Source organism: Schistocerca americana, chromosome 6 (genome assembly GCF_021461395.2).
Source record: "Schistocerca americana isolate TAMUIC-IGC-003095 chromosome 6, iqSchAmer2.1, whole genome shotgun sequence".
Taxonomy (NCBI): domain Eukaryota; kingdom Metazoa; phylum Arthropoda; class Insecta; order Orthoptera; family Acrididae; genus Schistocerca; species Schistocerca americana.
In genome coordinates, this window is record NC_060124.1 from 73,118,609 (window position 1) to 73,136,584 (window position 17,976).

Genomic DNA, 17,976 nt, shown 5'->3' on the forward strand with positions numbered 1-17,976 from the left:
TTTTTTTTTCACAAAATTGTGAGCTTTCCGTCCGGACACTGACGTGTCTGTTCACTACATTCAAACTTGTGTCTGTGTCGAGGTGTAACGTCTGTCTGCAACAGCGAGAGGTAAGGCAGCGACCTCCAGACGTACGTACCTCCTGTTTGTTCTACACAAGTACCACGTGTTACGACTCTTGGGTTCCGTTTTGGAAGTTTTGACTCTTAAATTTCTTTGTTGTAACTTCACAGATGTTTGTTTGTTGTTTTCATTTCTGTGAGAGGTATTTGCGGCATGTCGCCTGCTCTCACTTTTCATCACATTTACTTGCGACGGTAATATATTCTTACCACATGACTCATATTCTATAACCACTGTGTAGTATGACAGTCGCCAAGACTACAAAAGGAGAACAGAAGCGACAATGAACGGACGGAAAGCTCATAAGTTTGTGAAAAAAAATAGAGGAGGGGGAAAATTTGAACACAGATCTCCCGCTTTGCAGTCCAACGCCTTGACCACACAACCATGACACCGTGATTGTTGCAAACTCCATGTTGCACATCTTAAGCTTGGACCGTCCACAGTTTCTATTCTGCTTCTTTTTTGACAGTTCAATACAGTCTCTTCCTGTTTTCATACTTTACCTCTGTTCAATTTTCGAGGGGCTATCCACTGGGTCATTTTACCACTGAATCTAAGTGGGGTGCGGTGGGAAGGTTCCCTTGTAAGCTGTTGCCAGAAGGAGGGCGCAGAAGCAACGAGTTTTTGTAAACGACAGTCTTATTCTCGCACTAGAAGTCAAGTTTTTATTGAATTATAGTGTTATTTTTAGTTTACACTTAAACTGAGGTAAGTGTTTCACTACCTTTTAACTGCAACAACTATAATTTAGTTACGTACTATGTTTCCTAGTGCGTCTTTTGGGATGGGATTTGTGGTAATAATGGTTCAAATGGCTCTAAGCACTATGAGACTTAACATCTGAGGTCATCAGTCTCCTAGACATAGAACTACTTAAATCTAACTAACCTAAGGACATCACACACATCCATGCCCGAGACCGGATTCGAACCTGCGACCATAGCAGCCGCGTGGTTCTGGACTGAAGCGCCTAGAACCTCTCGACCACAGCAGCTGGCTTTTGTGGTAATATCGACAGACAAATATGGGATAATGTCAACAAGGTGTCGATTTTTCGCCATGATTTAAATTTTAGAAAAAACATTTTTTACACTTAAGTGAGGTCTTATATGTAATTTCATATGAGAGGGCAAAGAAAACAAAATCAGTCAGGGATACATAGACTGATGAAACCCTAAGAAAAGGCAGGAAGTTTAGTGAAGTCAGGGAGATCGCTGAACAGAGTATCACGAGAGCTGAACATACTAAGAATTACGCTTTATTGTCGATTAAAGCAAAATTCAGACAAAAAACCTTCCTGGGGGAAGAAGAATAAGAACTAGTCAACCATATGCTACATTGGCACAATAATTTTTCTTGCCATTTCATTGTTTCAGTTGCGGCGAACTGTTTATGACCTTGCCCACAAACTAGACCAGAAGCGTAGTTTTAGTGAAACTACCGAAATGGCTGCTGAAGACTCAGTTTATGGTTTTAAAAACAGAAATCCTACAGTAAGGTTAAGAAAACCATTAGCAACAAGTATAAAGAGAATTGCAGGCTTCAATAAAGTTGAAGTTGATTTGATTTTTTTTTGTTTTGTTTTTGTAGTTGGTCACCATTTTCAACATGTTGTGGTCTTGTTTTATGTATGTTAACATGATAAATTGTGTTACTTTCTTAGAAAAGGAATCTTATTCTGTCCGTATGTCATACTGTTAGTATTATCCTGTAAGAGTGTTGATATTACCCAGGTACTCAGCGCAATAACGATGGTTTGCAGACTTAAGAAAATGCTTTGTATAGCTCCGAAGGTATCCCACATTTTTCGATTTTTCAGGTACAGCTATGTGTCTAACATTCCTGGGTCCCATACGGTGAAATCATTTTTTTATGACATATTCAAACACAAAAAGAAAAATCTCTTAAGGTGTCGATATTCCCATTGTACCCCCAAGCAGAAATTTTGCCACATGTTTTTATTTCAGAAATAGAATTTAAAAATTTGTCGAAAACCTCAATCCCATAACACGTAAAAGAAGTATCAAACTCAAAAAGTATTCGAAAGCCGCATCTAGTAGCTGGCAGCCAGAATCAGCTGGAGCGTTGCGACATCATTTGAAGTCCGAGCTGGGGATATCCCGGGGCCGAACGACAAACAGGAATTGTACATGCAAATGAAAGAAAACGTGCACTCTGTATGTGAATACAGCCAAGAAAAACACAAACAGACGTCAGAGGCCATGTTAGAAATGCATCCTGATATTGTATAGTCCAAGAAAGCGACTTTGCCGAGCAATACAAATACGGGTCCGCTCGTTACCCGGACAAGAACGGGTCTGCGGTAGTAAGGAGACACCGCCCTTGCGTCGCGCTTCACCCGGTCTCTAACTTAGAACAGTTGTTAGCCTCGGCATGCTGCCGCTGCTAACGAGACAGACTCTGAGGAGTAGTTAGTCGACTTGCCTCGGCACGAGTTCTGAGTTAGATACAGGAGGATCATTTCAAAAGACCTGTGCACTGTGCATGTCAGTCGTGAACGAGTCTTCCGGCGTGATGGTCGTAGATTTGGTTCGTGCTTCGCGTGTCTGTGCCGTGAGTTATTCAGTTTTAAAATGGAAGCTGAAAGCGAGTCAGGTTGGATTATACAGGGTGTTTCAAAAATGACCGGTATATTTGAAACGGCAATAAAAACTAAACGAGCAGCGATGGAAATACACCGTTTGTTGCAATATGCTTGGGACAACAGTACATTTTCAGACAGACAAACTTTCGAAATTACAGTAGTTACAATGTTCAACAACAGATGGCGCTGCGGTCTGGGAAACTCTATAGTACGATATTTTCCACATATCCACCATGCGTAGCAATAATATGGCGTAGTCTCTGAATGAAATTACCCGAAACCTTTGACAACGTGTCTGGCGGAATGGCTTCACATGCAGATGAGATGTACTGCTTCAGCTGTTCAATTGTTTCTGGATTCTGGCGGTACACCTGGTCTTTCACGTGTCCTCACAGAAAGAAGTCACAGGGGTTCATGTCTGGCGAATAGGGAGGCCAATCCACGCCGCCTCCTGTATGTTTCGGATAGCCCAAAGCAATCACACGATCATCGAAATATTCGTTCAGGAAACTAAAGATGTCAGCCGTGCGATGTGGCCGGGCACCATCTTGCATAAACCACGAGGTGTTCGCAGTATCGTCTAAGGCAGTTTGTACCGCCACAAATTCACGAAGAATGTCCAGATAGCGTGATGCAGTAATCGTTTCGGATCTGAAAAATGGGCCAATGATTCCTTTGGAAGAAATGGCGGCCCAGACCAGTACTTTTTGAGGATGCAGGGACGATGGGACTGCAACATGGGGCTTTTCGGTTCCCCATATGCGCCAGTTCTGTTTATTGACGAAGCCGTCCAGGTAAAAATAAGCTTCGTCAGTAAACCTAATGCTGCCCACATGCATATCGCCGTCATCAATCCTGTGCACTATATCGTTAGCGAATGTCTCTCGTGCAGCAATGGTAGCGGCGCTGAGGGGTTGCCGCGTTTGAATTTTGTACGGATAGAGGTGTAACCTCTGGCGCATGAGACGATACGTGGACGTTGGCGTCATTTGGACCGCAGCTGCAACACGGCGAACGGAAACCCGAGGCCGCTGTCGGATCACCTGCTGCACTAGCTGCGCGTTGCCCTCTGTGGGTGCCGTACGCGGTCGCCCGACCTTTCCAGCACGTTCATCCATCACGTTCCCAGTCTGTTGAAATTTTTCAAACAGATCCTTTATTGTATCGCTTTTCGGTCCTTTGGTTACATTAAACCTCCGTTGAAAACTTCGTCTTGTTGCAACAACACTGTGTTCTAGGCGGTGGAACTCCAACACCAGAAAAATCCTCTGTTCTAAGGAATAAACCATGTTGTCTACAGCACACTTGCACGTTGTGAACAGCACACGCTTACAGCAGAAAGACGACGTACAGAATGGCGCACCCACAGACTGCGTTGTCTTCTATATCTTTCACAACACTTGCAGCGCCATCTGTTGTTGAAAATTGCAACTACTGTAATTTCGAAAGTTTGTCCGCCTGAAAATGTACTGTTGTCCCAAGCATATTGCAACAAACGGTGTATTTCTATCGCTGCTCGTTTAGTTTTTATTGCCATTTCAAATACACCGGTCATTTTTGAAACACCCTGTATGTAGTAACCAGCGTTCCTACATCAAAATCGTATCCCTACTTGGAAAAAAACCAAACGGAAATTTACAACACTCTAAGAGAGGTGTGTGGGAATTGAGTAGCACAGTATTACAGCGGTCTGCTCGTTTTCGCGAAAGTCGGGTAAGCACTGAGGACAACCCAAGAAATTGAATAGCATCAACTGTAACAGACTGCATCCCTCAGGTTACTGTTAATGATATTTTGAGAGTATCGACGGAAACATGTGAGAAAATTGCATATGAGGCCAGAATATCTGTCACTTCAGCTTACAGAATCATTACTGAATAGTTAAACATGAGAAATTTTGCTGCCAGATGGGCTCCGCATGATCTGAGTGAAGAACGAAAAACAGGTCGGAAAAGAATCGCAGATGAATTGCTTCAGCGTTATGTAACAGGAGGAGAACAGTTTCTCACAAAGACTGTTGCACTTGATGAAACTTGGCTACGAGATTCTGAGCTAGAACTGTAGTCTCAGTCGCCACAATGGAAAAGTTGCGACTCTCCATGCCTGAAAGAATTCCGCAACAAATTATCAAAGATGATACTGATGATGATCTTTTCGTATCACGTGAGTGGAGCCATAGCTACAAATGGAGTTCCCCAGGGGACGTCTGTAACAGGCGTGTACTACAAACTATTTCCGCAAAATATTTTGAACCCAAAAACTGGTCATGCATGCAGCTGGTGTCCTCGTTCTGCACGATAACGCAAGACCACATATTGTCCTACCAGTGAGAAACACACTGAAAAATTTGAATGGGAAACACGTCTGCACTCACCGTACAGCCCTGATATGAGCCCACCACACTGTGATTTGTTTCCTAAATTGAAGAAACAACTCTGTGGAAACGTTTTGATACAATTGATGAAGTTTCCAGCAGGGTGACCTGAGTAATCAGACAGCTCAACAATGGAGGTGCCCTACCCAGAATACAGAAGTTGCCAAAATGTTGGGTGCTGTTGTAAGCGAGAATAGAAATTATACTGAAGGCCTGTAAATATATTTTGTAAAATAAAGTAATTCTGTCTTACAGTGTGCAGAACTTTTGAAATGACCCTCGCAGAATTAGTTAAGGAGATCTTAGCCTTGGAGTAGTCCCTGGAGTAGAGTTCCATTACCACAAATCCATTCCTACTTTGACTTCTATCCTGTTGCCCCGAGATTTACACCGGGTTCTGTACTTTGAAATACTTTCAACCCATGGCCAAATCGCTGCCGAAATACTACAAGGAGCCCATGCTACATTCTCCCGAAGATTGTGTGTGTCTTACGTAAGGTGTCCCATCTCCTTGTCGGGACACAACATTTTGTTTGTCAGAAGGTCGTATTGTGTCTCATGTCAAACGAAAAACGTACGAATGGCATTCAATAAGTAATGCAACACATTTTTCGGCCACTATCCGCGCAAAAAATGTGGAGTCCGCCGTGCAACACCGTTGAACATTCCCGCATCAGTCTCCAAAGTTTCATGTAGTTCCAATAGATTGTGGCTCTATATGTAGCCTTCGAAACGGCGTTTGTAACAGAGGTGCGTTCCAAGCAGAGAGCTGTCAATACGTTTCTTTTGTGGAAAACCGGAGCATCGCAGACAGCCATAGGCGCTTGCAGAATGTCTACGGCGAGCTCGCAGTGAACAAAAGCAGGGTGAGTTACTGGGCAAGTCGTCTGTCGTCATCGGAACAAGGTCGCGCAAAGCTGTCCTATCTCCCATGTACCGAACGGCCGTACATAACTGTGCCTCCTGCAGTTTTGGGACGCGCGGATTCTCTCAGTCGAGGTGATTGATCGATCCAATAAACATCTCGCAGCTGAATTGTACGTCACGGTTGGTAGTACTGAAACATTCGTCCACCAATTGGCGTTCTCAAAGGTTTATGGCCACTGGGTTCCTCGCCGCCGTACAAAAGACCTTAAACACCAACGAAGGACCATCTCTGCGGAATTGCTTGCGCGTTACCAGGCTGACATTGACAGCTTTTTTGTCGAATATCGTCACAGGCGACGAAACATGGATCCATAACTTCTAACCGGAAAAAAAGTCATGACTACGGTCATCTGCGATGATGCAGGAATTATTCTGTTTGATATCCTCTCTCGTGATCCAACGATCAACTCTGAACTGTATTGTGCAATCCTCAGGGAATTTAAGAAATGGCTTCGGCCTGTTCGCCACCACAAAAATGTCAACGAACTTGTCCTTCTTCATGGCAACGCAAGCCCTCACACAAGTCTGCGCATCGGAGAGGAGCTCACAAATCTTCCAGATCTCCCACTTTCCGAATTCCACCTGTTTGCCTCAGTGAAGTATGCAACCAGCGGGAAGCAGTCGTGAATGATGGGGAGGTTATGGATGCCGCAACGCGTTGGGCGCGACGTCGACCAGTAGAATAGTACCATGCAGGTATACAGGCCCTCCCAGTAAGATGGTGTGATACCGTCCTCAGTGAACGGATATTGTTGAAAAATAGAGTTTTGTACCCAAAAGAGTGGGGAATAAGGTGGTTTTCTGGAATCCTGAAATACGTAACCTGCCTACAAAAAGTGTTTCATTATTTACTGAACGCCCCTCGTACACCAGCACATGTTGACAGTCCAGACTGCAGTCTATCGTTCCGCAGTATTGCTGCTCGCACTGGTAGGGATCCATCGACTGGCAACCAGTGTGAAATCGAAGTGTTCCGGATGGCCGTACTACATACCATGTAGGATCACAGTGGTCCAAAGCGAATAGCGGCCGAGAGGACAGATATTTTCGCAGTTCGGCTGTGCAGGTTCGCCTACCTCGAGACAGGAAATGGGTTTGCTTGCAACGATCCGGGTGTCCACACAGAGAGTGCGACGACATCCAGAGCGCTACGTGCCATCACCATGACGACCACTGTCACGGCATCAGAAAGAGGTGTGCTGTCAGTGGTGCATCCAACGACAATACTGTTCACTGGCGGGGCAACACGTCGTCTTTTGGGGTGAGTCTCGACTCTGCGTACAGAATCACAATGGACGCATCTCTGTGTGCTAGGTCTTCGATGAACGAGCTTTGCCAGAGTGCTTTCGTCACCCTCACAATATCCACCACATGTCGTGATAGTACGGGATGCGATGGGATCACCTCTGGTTCGCACAGCCGATAATTTGAGCAGTAGCCAATAAGGTGCTGCCCTCTGGGCATAAAAGTGGGATCCTCTCCATTTTCACAACAGTCAATCATAGCCCCTAAATGATGATGATGGAGGCAGTCATCGAAAGCTTGGAGTTCTCTCTGAATCTGACACGGCAAGTAAACCGAGAACTTATTATCCAAGGACTCTATCATGAAAGACTTCGTAACTATATTAATGAACTACTAATACTCCGGTTCCACGAAACAAAGCGTTTTCTATTTTACATTGTATCGCGTGGTTATAATTAAAGTGTAGCTAGCCACGGAGGTACAGTGTGGGCTGTTATTATCGTAGGGCAGCGGAACTTGATAGATATTCTAATGCGTAAACGTGGAACTCATGCACGCTGGTAAGAAAAAAGTTCCAGTTTTGGCTACAAGATGTGAATCTGCCACCATACACTGTTTTTATGACGTTATAACATCCATTCTGTCATTTGACAAACCAGAACGTGAGTGAACAGTATGGCTATCGGAAGAGAGACCGTGCGCTGTTAATGGAACTGTTTTATGTGAATGGCAGCAATTACAGTGTTCCACTGAGACGACATTGCCGGCTGAAAGGTCCGAGGAGAAATCCGAACTCATTAAATGGTTTAAAGGAGGTGATAAGCGAATTCGAAAACACGGGTGAGCTTGTTGTGGTACCTCCTATCTCGGAGGAAGATATTGACGAGGTTGCCGTTGCTTTAACTGGCCATACAGCAGATGCCCCAGTTAGCGCTAGTGCTCTTGTATTGACACGAGAATTGTCTATCGCACGGTCAACAGTACGAAAAGTTGTGCGTTCTATTTTACACTGGTAACCGTACAAAATAGAGACAGTGCAGCAACTGAAACCATATGATCCACTGCAATGTTCTGAATGTGCTCTTGGTTTCTGGCATGGTCTTGGATGATGACATGTTGTCGGACAATATTCTATGGAGTGACGTGACGCAGTTTACACTACAGTGTGCAGTGAATACACAGAACTGCCAAATATGGGGTACTATTAAGCCGCGTTTCCTGTACAAAGAGCCACTGCACTCACCGAATCCGACTGTAAGGTGTGGAAACACAAGAACCCCTGTTCTCGGTCCGTTCTTCTCTGAAGACGATACGCCTATAGAGTCTGTCAGATGTACTGTGACGGCCGCACGTTATCGAGACCTCCGGCATGTGATTCTAGTTTTGGAAGAGCGCAGCTGTGTGGAAACTACTGTTTTCATGCAAGATGGGCCAACATCTCATGTCGGTCGCCCAGCGAAAGATCTGTTTAATGCAACCTCCCTCTCATCTCGAGAGCTGTTCCAGACGCATGGCCTCAAAGATCATCTGATCTGAATTCATGTGACTTTTGGCTTTGGGAATGCCCAAAAGAACGCGTTCAACAAGAACACGTTTATCCCCTACCCGACCTGAAGACCAGTATGCAGAAACCTGTTGTTCACATTCCAACGGCACTGCTGCAACAAAATTTTCATCACGTCGTTTTACGAATGCGTCTCATATTGAACAAATTGTGTAAGCGGAGGTTAATAATTAAATCAACATTATGCTCTTCCGCCCACTTCCCGTTCCTAATTCATTACATATGGAAGCACCTCTATACGTCTTTCTCACATTCTTAGCTCCAGATTTGCACCAAACGGCAAAAAATTTGAACTAATTTTTACAATGTAAATCGGTTCCGCGTTAATGCTTTAGTATATCTACCAACTTTCGCTATCATACGATAATTGCAGCCCAGACCGGACCTCCGTCAGTAGTCGCACTTCAGTTATAACCACCCGGTACTAACATGGGCCTTGAATGTATATATACTTTTACATATCTTGTATGTTTAAGTGTGTGTGTGTGTGTGTGTGTGTGTGTGTGTGTGTGTGTGTGTGTGTCGTGCATAGCAGCAGGCATGTAGCATCGACAGTAAAATTGATTGATTGGCAGTTGCTCTTCGAAATTATCAGTATTCAAAAGTTTTGCGAGAATCATCCACTGTAATACACCTGGTAACTAGATTATGGCGTAGTGTGCCGATAAAACAGTAGTACAAATTGACGTCCACCTCGCTGACATTGTCATCAAAGGCCGACATTGTCATTTGAATTTTGACGAAGTTCAGCATGGACTGGTCTGCCGTAAACACGTTAGTTTGGACTGAATAGCTGATAAACACTGTTCGTTTACATTTCAAACTTTGCAGCGATAAACATTTATGTATACAGAATTAGTGACCTGGAACCATATTCAAAACAGGTAATGCAAGTCAATCCATATTCACAAGCTAGACGCATAAATGATTCCCGTCCACCTAGCCTGGTGACACAGTAGTTCAGCCAAGATTTTTTACCACTGTGGGGTAGTTCTCGAGTTTTTATTGCTCATACTTGCATTTAATTTAAACATTTGGTATCAATAACTAAAAAATAAAATTGTAAAATATGAGAGCCATGCTTCGTAACTAGAATTGCTGGTTTCGTTTATTTTTCTAGATTCGAGGGACAGTGCTACTGAACCGGCCAGAAACGTGTGCGTATTCCTCACACACACGTTTTGATCTCGCTTCTGACAAGTCTTGTTGACAGAAATGCCTTAAGTGTACTTCATTCTGATTATCTAAATTTATTATTCATTTAACACAGCGATATTTGTTCCGTGATAGTGTAACAACAACGCTACAGTTATCATACGGACCAAAAAATAAGTACAACAAAATTAAATCTTTTATACTCTCGTTTCAAATTTTTTGAATGTAACAACGTGATACAACTGGAAAGCGTGTTCACTTCTCAAGTTCCGCTCCCGGTCTCGTAGTCACTCTTAAGTTCTCATATACAATGTGATTCGTGTTGACTGTGATAGAAATTTTCCGATGTGGTAGAGAAGCGCAAGGTTGTCATTACGAGGTGAAGAACACAGATCAGGGAAGGTCCAAATCGAAAATTGTAAAAAAAATGAGAAAATAACAAAGTGACAGTGGCTCCCTGATATGGTAAAAATTCAACTAGACACATTTTTGTTGCAGATTTATTTATCTGCATAATTTTCACAAGGTGCTATACTCAAGAACATTATTCAAAATGTCGGCTCACTGAATCTGTGAGTCGACAAAATGTCCAACTATCCTCCCACTATCACCATCATCTTCTGCTTCTTCATGAATTTCGTAAAAAAATCCTTCATAATGTTAAGTGTATATCGAGCACCTGCAGGTAACTTATCTGTTCATAAACCACCTTTAAGCTGTACTGGACCATTTAACGACCAAAAACAAAGAAATAGTGGTTGCTGGTGACTTCAATGAAGGTTTTCTTAAAGACTCTCCGATTAAGAACTTATTTGAGTTAGTAACACTATCATTCAATTCCCACTGTAAAGTTCCCAACTAGGGTAGCCAACTGCTCACAAACAGCCACCGATAATATCTTTATAGAACAGTCCAATTAACAAAATTAGACGACAAAACCAATAGTCAATGGCCTCTCAGACCATGACATGCAATTCCTTCTGTTAAATGTTAATGCTGAACAGGATATAAAATCTGTTAAATCTGAACTCAAGAGGGTAATCAATAAGCCAAAAATTGATTATTTTAGGACACTCCTCAGAGACATTCACTGGAGTGATTTTTACACTGTTCGTGCCATGAATGAAAAATATAACACTTTTGCTAATAAAGTCCAAAACAGTTCTGATGTTGACGCTATAGCACATTACAAGAAATACTGCAAAATATTAAAGACTGTAAAATGGACATCAAAGCAAATATATTACAAGGAAAAGAGAGTCATATCAGATAACAAAATAAAGACTATATGGGATATAGTGAAGGAGGAGACAGGTAGAACCAGACATGAAGAGGGGCAAATAGCATTAAGAGTAAATAATACATTGGTGACAAATGTGTATAGCGTTGCACAACTTTTTAACAAACATTTTATAACTGTTACTGAAAAGATGGGGTTGTCAGGTTCTGTAGATGCTTCCATGGGATACCTCAGACCAGACATTTCAAGTAACTTCAATAATATGAATTTGACTCTCAGTACCACAGCAGAAGTAAGTCTATCATAAAATCTTTAAAATCAAAAACATCTAGTGGTATGATGAAATATCAACTAAGTTAATTAAAGAATGTGATTCTGAGTTAAGTAACATGTTAAGCTATCTGTGTAAACAGACGTTTATCAGTGGAATATTTCGTGAATAGTTGAAATATGCTGACGTTAAGCCACTGTTTAAGAAGGGAGATAAAGAAATAGCGTCAAATTTCCGTCCAATTTCACTTTCGCCCACGTTCTCAAAAATTTTAGAAAAAGGTACTGCAGAATCGGCTTTATAACCATCTTATCACAAACACCATACTGTCAAAGTCGCAGTTCGGATTTCTAAAGGTTCTGATATTGAGAAGGCTATCTACACTTACAGTGAAAATGTACTTAATTCATTAGACAAAAATCTGCGAGCAACTCGTATATTTTGTGATCTATCAAAGGCATTTGACTATGTAAATCACAGTATCCTTTTAAGTAAATTAGAATATTGCGATGCAACAGGAAATGCTGCAACATGGTTCAAATATTATATCTCTGGCAGGAAACAAAGGGTGTTATTAGAAGTGAGACATGTATTAAGCTATCAGACTTTATCCAACTGGGAACCAGTTACTTGTGGGGTCCCACAAGGTTCCACCTTAGCACCCTTACTTTTTCTTGTGTGTATAATGACCTTTCAACAGTAAAATTGAAAGGTATGTGCTGAGATTCGATCAGGATAGAGGCATTGAAAAATGTAAATAGTTCCCAACCGCAAGGTTGGACGAGTAGTACATCTTCGAGTAGTAAGATCTTTGACAGCTAACAGAGCTAGGCGCACACGGTAAAAGTTTGAGCAGTGGTGAGGAGATGCGCAGACACAGCAGACGTGTTACGAGTCGGAGCTAGATGCCTGCAGGAGGCAGCCGGGTCGTGACAGCATCAAAGTAAGAACTGGCGCTACGCGCATGATAAGTTATATATTGAGCGAAACTCGGCACATACCTGGGGAAGCTAGAAAGAGTAATTAATAAAGTAGGTTTTCTTTGGTTAAATAATGTCTAAAAGCTAGACAGAAATCCCATTGTTGATGCCATAAGCGTTTTGTGAAACTTTCTCGTAAATCCATGCTATAGAAGCTTTTTTTTAGTTTTTCACATGTGCCGTAAAAGTTTGAACAATAAATATTTTTTAGATAAAATTAGAGTTTCATCTCCCACCTTATGTTGTTCTCCGCATCCTGTGCTTGCATTGAACCAAAAGGTACATTAAAGTAAAGTTCCTATGAGTAAAGCTAATAATTTCATTTATCAGAGTAAAATAATCTATATGCCATTGCACAGTTGGCAAATTATTCAGATCAGGACAGAATTTTTATTAAGTAACAAACAGGGCCAAAATGGGTAAAGTTATCTAGAATGACAATTTTACGCCACTGCACTACAGCTGAGTTGAATACATGTTTTATTATCGGCTAAACGGGAAGGAGTGCACGAGCTAAGTCCACAGACGCAGTCAGATGCAGGTTGGTGACGTTCATTTATTTTTACCAAACTTTCATGCAGTCAGATGTGTATTTTGAGTATTAATTTTCCAACAATATTTTCATGCAGTCAGATAAAGTTCAGTTCAGTTAAATACGCAGTCATATGCAAGTTTTATTAAAGACTAAAGCAGTCACATGCAGTTCAGTATAATTTAAATAGAGAATATTTATTAACAACACTTTCACTTGGCGACATCCTCTGTGGTGACGTTCCTGGACATATTTTTTCTGTAACTGTGGACTTTGTTTTCGAGCATTCTTTTTTGCCACCATTGTTTTAGATGTGCGCTGCCTTGCAACAACACTTTCAACATTACCAGTTGCCAAGTTTGTTTTGTTTGCTGATGACACAAACATTGCAATAAATAGAAAATAAAGTGTAGTCTTAGAAAGATCGGCTATTAAAATATTTGCGGACAGCGATCACTGGTTCCTAGCCGATTCTTTGTCACTAAACTTTGAAAAAACACACTATACGCAGTTCAGAACTTGTAAGGAGTGTCCCACGAGTATATGCCTAACATATGATGACAAGCAGATAGAAGAAATGGACAGTGTTAAATTCTTGGGATTTCAGCTTGATAATAAATTCAACTGGGAGGAGCACACAACAGATCTGCTGAAGTGTCTAAACAAAACTCTATTTGTAATGCGAATTCTGTCAGACATAGGCGATATAAAAATGAAAAAGCTGGAATACTATGCTTACTTTCACTCCATAATGTCATATGGGATTATTTTGGTGTAATTCATCAAGCCAAGCTAAAGTTTTCCAGGCACAAAAACGTGCAGTAAGAGTTATATGTGGTGTGAACTCAAGAACACCCTGCAGAGGCCTCTTTAGTGAACTAGGGATACTAACTACTGCTTCCCAATATATTTATACCTTAATGAAATTTGTCATTAAGATTATATCACTTTTTCAAACCAACAGCTCAGTTCATGGAATCAATACAAGAAATAAGAATAATCTTCGCCAAGATTTAAAGTCACTTCCTCTTGTAGAAAAAGGTGTGCATTGTTCAGAAACACACATTTTCAATAACTTGCCAACAGCCATAAAAAGCTTAACAAACAATGAAATTCAGTGTAAGAGAAGCCTAAAGGATTTATTGGTGAGCAACTCCATAGATGAATTTCTCAGTAGAACCAACTGATTTTATATATATATATATATATATATATATATATATATATATATATATATATATATATATATATATATATGTATATATATATAGTACAAGCTAACTTCTGCATCATTTCAGTGCAGTAATGTGTTCATTGAAAATAAGTATCGCAGTAGTTCTACTGTATGTTTATTACTTTAAAAATAAAAATAAACTTTTTTTTAAATTTTAAATTCATTGCATTAATGCGATCTTAGTAAATGAGTGATGTAAAATGATCCTTTTATATAGTCGTCATTAGTAAAAAAAGGACCATCATTCCACTTGGGACCTGAGGAAGGTACATTAGCTTATTTGTTTTAGTTGTAAATATTTGTCAGGTGTTATTGTTTTTCTGACATGTTATGTTCTGCATTCCGTAGGACCTCCTCACTACGGATCAATTAGAATGAAAATATATCTAATCTAATCTTCTTCAGGAATTAGGCCATTTGATCTTCTGCGAACGTCTATTACTTTCTCTTCTCTTTAGTCTGCCCAGTCAGCCGATTCTATAGACGAATATGTCGATAGGCAGAAGATAGTAGGAATTCAGGTGCCTATAATGAGATCGACGAGCGAAGCATACAACACCTTCAATCGTCATACCTTAACGAAATATCTTGCTGACAACGTCAAGAAAATTCTGGTCCTACGTAAAATCACTAAGGGGGTCGAAGGCTTCTGTCCAATCACTCATCGATCAGCCTGGTGCGGCAATAGAAGGAAGTAAAGAGAAAGCAGAAGTTTTAAATTTAACGTTTAAAACAGCACTAAGACAGGAGCGTCGTTCATCGTTAGATTGTCCCACTGACTCCTGTATGGAGGAGACACAGATAGTCGTACCTGGCTCTGAGAAACGGCTGAAAGAGTTTAAAACAAACAAGTCGCCTTGTCCGGATGGAATCTTACTCAGTTTTGCAGAAAGTTGTCTTGAGCACCAACCCCTTACTTAGCTTTCACTTATCGCAAATCTTTTACCCAGTGCAGTGTCTCAAGCGATTTGAAAAAATCACATGGAACTCCTGTCCATAGGAAGGGTAAAAAAAAAAAAAAAACGGACCAGCAAACTTACAGATCAGTATCATCGGTTTGCTGCAGAATTGTTGGGCATATTCTATGGCCGGATATAAGAATTTTCTTGAGAAAGAAAAGTTTCTCACCACAAATTCAGAACGGGCTTAGAAAGAATCACTCGAGAGAAATTCAGCTCATACTTTTCTCACATGGTATCCTGCGAATCATGGACGAAGGACAGAGAACAGAACAGATTTCATGAAACTTCCTGGCAGATTAAAACTGTGTGCCGTACCGAGTTTCGAACTCGGGACCTTTGCCTTTCGCGGGCAAGTGCTCTGCCAGGTAAGCTACCCAAGCACGACTCACGACTCCTCCTCACAGTATTAATTGCGCCAGTTCCTCATCTCCTACCTTCCGAACATCACAGTTTTAATTTGCCAGAAAGTTTCATATCAGCGCACACTCCGCAGCAGAGTGAAACTTTCATTCTAGAACAGATTTCATATTTCTATATTTCCGGAAAGCGTTTGCACAGTGCCGCTTTGCAGAATGTTGATGAAGAAACGTGCATACCGAACAACTTCTCAGAGTAGGAAAAATAGTCCTCTAATGTTCGAATACAGCATTTGTAGTGTGTTGCTCTAAGACTTCGGTTTATTGGGAGAATTTTAGGAAAGTGAAGCTCATCTGTAAAGGATACGGCTTTTAGGACACTAGCGCGACCCGTTCTTCAGTACTGTTCGAGACTTTAGGGTTCTTACCAAGTAGGATTAAAGAATAGCTTCGACGCAATTCAGAGGCGTGCAGATAGCTTGTTATCGGTAGGTTCGATCAACAAGTGAGTATTACGGAGACGCTTTGTGAACTCTAAGGGAAATGCCTGGAAGAAACACGATGCGAAACGCTATTGAGAAATTTAAGGGAATCGGCATTTTCCGCTGACTGCAGAACGATTCTGGTGGTTATAATTCAACTTCCGCTATCTGAGCCCGTTAGATAGAAAACTATTTACCTTATGCACACGCAGCTTCACACGAACGACTTTTACACTGTGCACTGTAAAATTTGTGTTGTTAGTAGCGTAAGCGGCATGAGTTGCCTTTGGGCGCCGGCACTAGTAAGGCAATGTAGGGTTGAAACACAAGCATTCAGTGTGCAAAAAAATGACTCTGAGCACTATGGGACTTAACTACTGCGGTCATCAGTCCCCTAGAACTTAGAACTACTTAAACCTAACTAACCTAAGGCCATCACACATATCCATGCTCGAGGCAGGATTCGAACCTGCGACCGTAGCGGTCACGCGGCTCCTGACTGTCGCGCCTAGAACCGCTCGGCCACTCCGGCCGGCATTCATTGTGCATTACAGCGGCTGACAGACAATGTGAATCTGGACAAAGGAACAGTACATTACTCGTAAGTCTGTTTGATCAAATCAGCAACAACAGTATCGACAGATTACAGAAGTACGGAGTGGTTCTCTTCCAGCACCAGGGTTGAAGAACGTGTTTCGGAAGTTCGAATTAACTGGCGATTCGGGAAATGTTGCTGGGAGAGGCCGAAGGACAACTGCGGCACAAATTGTGGTACAAGACACATTCCGCCATGTACTGTATGGCTGCTTGCGGAATATTTATGTAGACTGAGACATTGCAACGGCCTTGCCGCAATGGTAACATCTGTTCCCTACAGCTCACCGAAGTTAAGTGCTGTCAGGCTTGGCTAGCACTTGAATGTGTGACGTGTTCGGGTCTGCCGAGCGCTGTTGGCAAGCGCCGTGCCAGCCCTTGTCAGGCCAATTGAGGAGCTACTTGATTCAGAGGTAGCGGCTGAGAACGGTAGGGAGAGTGATGTGCTAACCACATGCCGCTCCGTGTCCGCATCCAGTGACGTCGATCGTCTGAGGGTGACACGGTGGTCGGCTGGTCATTTTGGGCCTTCAGAGGCCGGTTCTGATGGATGTTGGGACGTAGGCATGATATCTCCGGTTTTCACGATATTCTAAGATTTCATCATTAAAGCGATAAACATTGAGCGGCCGCCATATGTCTTCACTCCTGATCCGATCCCTCTTCGTCAGCTCCACAACTAATGGAAGGAATCGAATTTTGGTGTCGTAGATTCTGCTTTTACTGTTTATAGTGAGGACCAATGCTTCAGCTCCATATAAATCTGCTGGTGTCAAAATAATCTTTTACAAACTCAGAATTGTTTTCCTCCTTATTTTGTTTCATAATCTCCTACTTACCCCACCACATATTCTCTTAACTCTTTTTTAATTTTTTTTTATTTACCAAATTCTTAATTAGTTGCGAATGTGCAACTAAGAAAAGTACATTACTTGCCCTGTTTAATGGATTTCGTGCTAGTAATAAACTTGCAGCTAACTGGAGATTTACTACAAAAGGCTACTGATTTTGTTTTAGGAAACAAAATTTGAAAGTTCTGCTGTTCCATTATTTTATTCACTTCAAACACAGCTCGTTATGTAGTACGTCTCCAGAATTTAAAATTCTTACCTGATTGCTGATAGTCAAGAGTCTCAAGATAATTTATGTCATTGTGAAAACCTATTCTACTAATATCAATATAGAAAACTAAGGCCGTACACTTTTTGGAATATATGTTTATTTCCGTAAACTAGTTTCCAAATCTTTTCGAACTTATCACGTGGGGGCTACATTTTTATTTCTGTAACGTTATGCTTGATACTGGTACTGTGACGAGAAGACGAATAA